Source organism: Haemorhous mexicanus, chromosome Z (genome assembly GCF_027477595.1).
Source record: "Haemorhous mexicanus isolate bHaeMex1 chromosome Z, bHaeMex1.pri, whole genome shotgun sequence".
In the NCBI taxonomy this organism is placed as follows: Eukaryota; Metazoa; Chordata; class Aves; order Passeriformes; family Fringillidae; genus Haemorhous; species Haemorhous mexicanus.
The window spans coordinates 48,207,617-48,215,544 of NC_082381.1; positions in this window are offsets into that span (position 1 = coordinate 48,207,617).

Here is a 7,928-nt window from a genome sequence, read left to right on the forward strand (position 1 = left end):
CTAGAATTGTGAGGCTTGCCATGCTTTAAAATGGTGTGGCTGTGCCCATATCAAGTCTATTCAGTTAATGAGTTACCTTCCCTTTCAATGTCTCCAAATTCCCTCAAAGCCTATTCTAGAAAATGCAATTTAAGTTGTGTTTGAGGCTCATTAACAGTGTGCAGGGACTGTATGGCCAATTGCACCTTGGCTGCCACCAGCTTGGACAAGTCACTGCTGACAAGACACATCAGGAACCAAGGAGGAGACTCAGAGTGGGACATATGGAAGTAAGCTGTGGAAACCTAACATGTTTCCCTAACATAAAGCCTAACAACAATTCCCTCAGCAGAGGAAATAAACAGATATCTAGATTAGACCTAAGTTATCCAGGTAATAGAGTGATGGAAAGAAAGAGGCCTTTAAGCATCTCTATGTCTGCAGAGCATTGTAGCATATCTGTCTGCAGGCACCCTGGGTTAAGGCTACTTACACCACCCCTAAAACTTGCTTGAGAAGACCAGGAACTCCTAGGAAACATATGTTCCCTCATAAACCAGTTTATCTATTCCACAGTGGCCGTGTGACACAGCCACAGAGGAAGAGCACTTCAAACAGAAGACACTGTTTGTATTAGTAGCATACTAGGCTGAAATCTGTATCTACTCTGAGTGTAAAGGTATTTCATTCTAGGCAGTGGAATTCTAGCTGTCTCTGCCAGGAGCAATTTATATTCTGGAAATAAAAGAGACGTGGAGGTGGGTAGGAAAAGACTTAACATTTTAAAGAGATAATAGACCTGATTTTGAAAGCCATTGAAAAATTCTGAGAAATTACCAGAGCTAAGAGGGGCTGAGAATGCTCAGAAATGTTAAAAATCTGGTGTATGTATTCACTTTACAGCAATGACTCAATATTATTAGGAAAGTAGAAAACAAGCACTGTTCAGAAAAGAGCCCTAGACCAGTCACAGCAGCCCCTTAATGTTCTTATGTCCTGCTCTCTTCGACATCTGTTTCCCTTTACACAGGAGATAAATTCCTCCCATACCACATAGCATTCCTCAAGAAGTGTTATTATTTGCTGAAGCAAGAAGTTCCCCAGAAGCACTGCGTGCCTCTGCTGTCAATCAGTCTTTAAGAGCTTTTTAGGAGCTAATGGATGGCGTGTTTGTTGCTGTTTCATGGAAGATGATGGCTGAAGTGTCACAGTAAGGGTCTCTGTAAATAATGCCCAGATGGCAGTATGGCCTGCAGGCGAGACTGAGGACTGTGTCACTGAATGGAGTAGGAGGATTGCTGGTGGAAGAAGGCCTGGAAATGAGTGAGCCTGCCAGATGCTTTCACACATATTCACATGACGCCGTCCATACCTGCACATAAAATAGTGGCAAGTTGTTTTAAAGTTTGGAATGTGCTTTTCACTGTTCCTCTTGAGAGTGGCTGTGTGGTGTGAGGCAGTGCTGTGTGGTAACACCCACCCACACTCTCACCCAGACGCTGGCAGCCTTATTGCTCCTCTGGCATGGGACGCTGTCACTGCCTCTGCCAAGTAATGCATATTCTTGGTGACTTTCTTGGTGACGCCCTACTACCTCTGTAGTACTTAATACTAGTACCACACCAAATTACTTAGTACTGTCTGTGGAATTCTCAGGGTTGTAACTCAGGCTCATGTTCTTACTGCATGCTATACACTTAAGTTACTTATTTTATTAACTTTTTTTACTCTAAGCCATTCTCTGCATGGCAGTGCACAAATAAGATGAAATATTGGCCTTTTGATGCCAACACATTACAAAGATCCCCACTGATATTAAAGGTTCTCCTATTTCTTAAGGCTCCTCTTTATTCATATCTTCTCATTTGTGTTCTCTTACACTTTACCTTTTTATATGCCTTACCTTTCTCAGAATGTCATGTTCTCCAGCTACTGAATCCTTTTTTACTATTCAGTTTCACATACTAAGTTTTCCTATATTCCTACATATTTCTATAACTAATTTCTTCTCTTAGGCTTGAAAGCTCTGACACAAATCTTCTTTTGCCAATACTCAAACCCTCCATGCCTTCTGCCTGCTTCTTTCATATGTCTTTTCTGCTCATTGCTACTCTTTTAAAAGTCTTCTAAGGACAGCAATATTTAAAACATCAGTGGTACCAAAAATTAGTTTCTTGTTGGTTAAGTGCTAAAGTTCACATGCTCCCAGGCATCTGCTGGAGCAAGAACAACTTGCTTAAGGGTGGTGGTGTCTATCAAGCATTGTCTCCAAAGTTTGTGGCAGAGCTGAAAGTAAATAGGTGTGGAACTAGTTCATGGGGCACCTGATATCTCAGGTGGTGGATCTATTGCCTGAGGAGATACATTGCTGATAATAATTTTTCCCGCCTCCAGAGAAGAGTAGGAATGTGTGTCTCCAGGGCATGTTATTTCTTGGGATGTTTTTGGGATAGTGTTATTTATGCCCCACCCATTGGCAAGCCTGGGAAGAAAAGGCATAATCAAAGCCTTATTTAGCTTAAATACAGAGCTCTCTGGTTCTGGAACACAAATCCTTCATTTGCATCTGTACAGATGGTCATGTAGCATGTGTGGACACAGGATAGTTACCAGTGGCATCCTTCCAGTTGTTACTGGGTAACTGTGCATGCACTGGGGAGGGCAATGAAAAGGGGAGTTAAATACCCTCACCGCAGTGGGACCATCATTGCTGTAAGTTGCTGTAACTTTTTAGATGAATTTAAGACAAATTCTCCACCCACCCCGCTGGGATAGGCACCATAAGACATGGAACTTCATAGGAAGAAGAATGACCCCAGGGTGGAGGAATGCTTGCACATTTATACCTCAGCCCCAAGCAGCGGAAAGCCTCAGGATCTCAAGATAGGCAGGGAAGACCAGAAAGCAGAATCCATAGTTCACCATGAAATTAAATTCAAAATCTGTCGTATTTCTCTGTATTTTCTTCAATGCTTTTTCTATGTTCCTTGGAATACTGCAAAGGCCTGTAAATCTTCTGATGCTTTCACTTCGTACAAAGAATAGTCTTCTAAAGAAAATTGAGTAAGTTTTACATAGGAGAAAATTTTGCATAATGAGACAAAGGTGTGAGAAGCTGTTTACGTCTCATTCTGAGCACTATTTGATGTTTGTGGTATTTATTTTTTTTAAAGTACAGATATACACTTAAATAATCTCTTATTTTATTATTTAATTGAATAAAATCAGTTTCTGCATCAAATTACTACTACTATATCAATTTTCTGCATATCTTTATATTTGAGTATTCATTCTCAATAGCTAATGAATAATTTGTCATTGTAAAAAAATTGAGGGGTTTGATGTTACAGGACTCCCAAGGTCTGTGGGACTTGGACCAGCACAAATTTGTAGTCGAAAACCAGTGTGTCTAGGAGTGGATGTCAAGACATAGTTGTCATTTGGGCTGTGCACACATCAAAGATGTTGATCTACTAAGAGCATATCAGGAGGTCTGAGACGTAATATTTTATCCAACAGCAATATGGTCTTTTGGTCTACACGAGCACAGACTCTGTACCAGACACAAAGAGAGGGATCAGTAAGTGAATGACTTTATTCTATTCTCATTTTAAGCACCTTACCACTATTAATTTTGATGGAAGCAATACGTGCCCATGCTCGCTTATATTGCACCTAGGGGACAGTGGCTGTGTGCTAATCCTTGTCTGTTTCAATCACCTTTTAATGCTGTTTTTTATCCATTTCTTTTCTTATAGGTCATTGTCTCATGCTGCCTCCAGACAGAGCTGTCTTTGTGCTGGAAGACAAAGAAGTAACACAGGATAGTGGCTATGGAGCAAAATAATTTGCAACATTCCTGTTTATTTTCAGACTTTGGAGATTTGTATAAGGAATTAAATCTGTGGGGTTTGCACCTTTAAATCAATGTACAATTTTCACTTAATTTCCACAGTCATTTTATGAAACAGCAAATGCAATGCTCTGAATCTCAACTATTAATTTGATTATGGTCCAGAAATTATGCATTCCAGCTCTGAATTTCTGGTCAGAGTTTCAGCCTGAAGACTCTGAAACTGATAGACATTTTCCTTTTGACTGGGGCCCACACTGTCTGCCTTCAGCACTCAATGCTTTGAAACCTACTTATGCAGAATTTTGTTAGTGGCCTTACCTGGATGTCCTATGAATCAGGATTTTGAGGTGCAGTAAAAGATGTAGAAAAGACTAGAAAAGGTCTGACACTTTTGTGATACCTTCCTTCGACACTTACCAGATTTCCAAGAGCTCTTGGCAGGTAAAAATACCATTGAAAAGGTATTTTGTCCTAATAAATCTCACCCATTATGTACGTATACAACAATTTATAGATGAGCTTTGGAAACAAAATTTGCATTATTTTCAGTACTGTTTGGTTATTTCAAAATCTGCTTTGTATTTATGTGTTTACAAGTGTTGATTTTGTAGCCTTGGTGAAAATAGCTATGTTACTGATTTCTGTGTGTACATTTCATACCTTTTGCATTTCTCTCTTGGTTTTCTTTCACTGTGTTTAGCCAGTGGGTTGCCTTCAGATGAATCTGAAAACACCAGCTGTATGTCACTAGAAAGTAGTTTGTGTGTCCCCTTAGAGTAATTTCATAAGGTCTTCATAAGCAGAAGTTTTCCATGTGAGCAATTTTTAATTCTTCTTTTAGGGTTCTGAACAGAACTGGATCTTTATATAAATTTGTTTATTTGAAATTATTTATTTTGGGATTTTGCTGATATTGTTTTCCTTGGCCGTTAAAATAGAAGAGATGAAAAAATGTGTTGCTCGTTTTGGAATTGAATCTGATGGACATTGTGTCTCCTGCTTTAAGAAGATTTTGAGCAGTTTTGAGCATACTTTTGCAGTCCTCAAGAGATATGCATATGGAAAGAATGTGGACTGTAATAACAGCAGAGGTGTATGAAGTGAGACAGCAAACTACCACTATAAGCTCTTAAGAAACCCATGATTTAATTTTGGAGAATTTCTGTGATCTGTATTTGCTGTCCTGCACTAACTAATGGTCATGCTGACAGTGGCTGATGTTTTTCCAGGTTTGTTTGGTGAGTTTTCTGTTGAGCCCTGGTTATTGTCCTATCAGTTAAGGCTCTCTAATATATGGCCAGCTTAAAATAGTGTGGCTTAAAATAGTTTGTTTGATATGAATTCTTCCTGTTACAAGACTGGAGAATTCGGCATGATTCCCCAGCACAGAAAGAAAAGAATTGATGCAGTGTCTTGATAGTTGTGGAATGTGACATGATTCCAGGTATGGCCATGTGGCCACTAGTTAAAGATAAGAGAATTGAGAAGCTTTCCTCACAAATGCTATGCTCTGGGTCATGTGAGGCTGCAAAGGTAAAGCATCTGCCTGAACTTTATACAAGGCTCTATCCCTTCTCCTTGTGTTCCCCAGGAGAGCTGGAGAAGTACCTCACTAATTTTATTTCATCAGATACTGTAGTCTCAGCAATATCCTCTTCGAGTGTCTTCTGACAGCAGTGAAGACGTCCCCGCTCAGCAAATGAGGACCAGAGTATTTGTGTAGGTTAAATCTGCTTCAAAGAGGGCGAAGGGATGTGCTGACCCACTCAGCTGACTATTTTTAGCTGTCATGAATAATCACAGGATGCAAGGGGAAGCATATCTCTAGAGATCACCCACAAAAGGAGTGAATTAATAGCAGAAGTGCTATAAATATAACAGGGCTGGATGACTTGAGTGAGAGTGGCTACTTTAATGGATGAACTGTGGAGAATTGCAGGAGGGGGATGTGTGTGTGGCAAAGCAACAGGAGATTTCATGAGCATATTGTCTCAGAGACAAACTCAGAAGGACTTATTGGTAGAAAATGTCTCTTCAAGGGTTTTGGGGCTTTTGCTCCCTTTTCTATAGCATATGTTCTTAACTCTTGTGTTCTGCTTTTTCTTGACTTTTGTGTTGCTTACCTTTTCCACTGTCTGTAGAGTATCTTCTTTCTATCTATCTATCTATCTATCTATCTATCTATCTATCTATCTATCTATCTATCTATCTATCTATCTCAGTCATTCATTAATCTTTCTCTCTTTCATTAAGAAAGCAGCACAAAGGCAAATGGATCCTTTAGGCTTCTTCAGTATTAATCTGGTATGAGTGGCCTGATAAAGGAGCTTGAAACCAAAGAGAAAGTTCTCCCAGGCTTTTCCCAGAGTTGTTGCATATTCTGAAGAAATACTCCTGTGTTTGATTGAAAAGAAATAGCATCTGTGGCAGAATGAAGCCAAAGACCTGTCACAGTGAGCAGGAGCAGATCTATTTCTGGGTGTCAAAGGCCATGTTACTGGTGATGTGCAAGACTTCTTCCAGTGTTGCCACAACAGACAGCTTCACAAGAGCCCAGCTGCCTGAGAAGTAAGGTGCAGTCATTGTTGGGAAACACACCATCTCTGGTTAAAATTAGTTATGAACTGGTTCAGTGAGAGTAGTCAGCACCATGGTTCTGCGCAGCTCAGGGTTTGTATTTCTCCTTTTCTGTGTAAGCATTCTATTCTTTCACTCCAGGGCCTTAAGAGATTTTTACAGTGGGAATTACTGAGTAGTGCATCCCAGGATATTGATACAAAACATATGGGTACTCTCTGCTGGGAAACATTTCTTTATATACCAAAAAGATTATTACCTCTTCCTCTTTTCAAGGATTGCCTTGAAAAATGTCCTAATATTTATGTTATATTTATGTTTGTGTTATGTTTATGTCCTAGTGTTAGGACATCCTAAATGGTGTATTGACACCAGGAACTTTGAAATGTCTGAACTGCTTTTTTGGTTGCAAGTGGAAGACTTGTTCTCAGGAACATCTGTGAAATTCTTTCATTCTTTCTAGGGCAGTGGACTTGTATTTTATTTCTGCAGCTTATGAGTCATTTTACTGAGCGCTCAGGTGAGGAAAAGGAGCTAGTAATTGCCAGCTGAGTAATGCAGAAATAAATGTGATTCTGGAAGATGTACAGGTGTCCCTGCTTGTCTCTGTGCTGTTCAGAAATATTTGCCTACTGAGACTGCTGCTTGCCATAGTTTGCAAGACATATTTTTAGGCAGAACACCTCAGACTGACCAGACAACAAAGTCTGAATAAGCCTTAACTATAAAGTTTGTTTAAATTGCTACTTGTCTACTGTGAATCAGAAGTGGTTCCTGTTTAATTGTTAATCTGAGAAGAAGATTAGCTGATGTTTTACAAACTAATGCTTTATTCACTCAAAGTATTTTGTAAATTGTGTTGAACAGTGGAAAGGTGACAAGATGTTTGTATTTGTGACATATTTTATTTTCTCTTTGTGATTTCCTAGTTGAAGGTTAGGTTCCTATTGTGTCTAAAATAAAAGCACAGGCAGTTCCACAGGGCCTTTTTAATTTTATTTTAAAAATTACCAGTGTGTTAACATGCAAGGTGGCTGAGGTGGTATGGCAGAAGTTTTCATTACAATGTGATGCAAAAAACTGATTTACCTCAGCTCTCATAGTGCAGCTTTTGAACAAACAACATCAAACTACCACAATCAAGGTTAAACATCTAATGCATCTTTGACAATTACAAGAAATGCTACAAAAATAACTAGGGTTAAGAGCAGCACAATTGGTGGCCTGGCACAGTGCCCTTGCAGGGAGCAATGCACACTGCTGTGGGAGAGGGAAGATTTTTGCTTCTTGAGTTCATTGCAGCATCCTGTCAGGATTGTGTAGGGGAGGTGCTAAAGGATAACCCTGAGATTTTTGGGGTGGAATAACATACCAGCAATGTTGCTGGGGCACCTTTCTTGGTCACCTTGAGAGGCTACAGTCAGGACTGGTTCTGTAGGGGCTGCCAGCCCAGCCCTCCATGCCTCATTGGGCTGGGAGAGCCAGAGGCATCTTCACAGTCCAACAGGTATCAAGT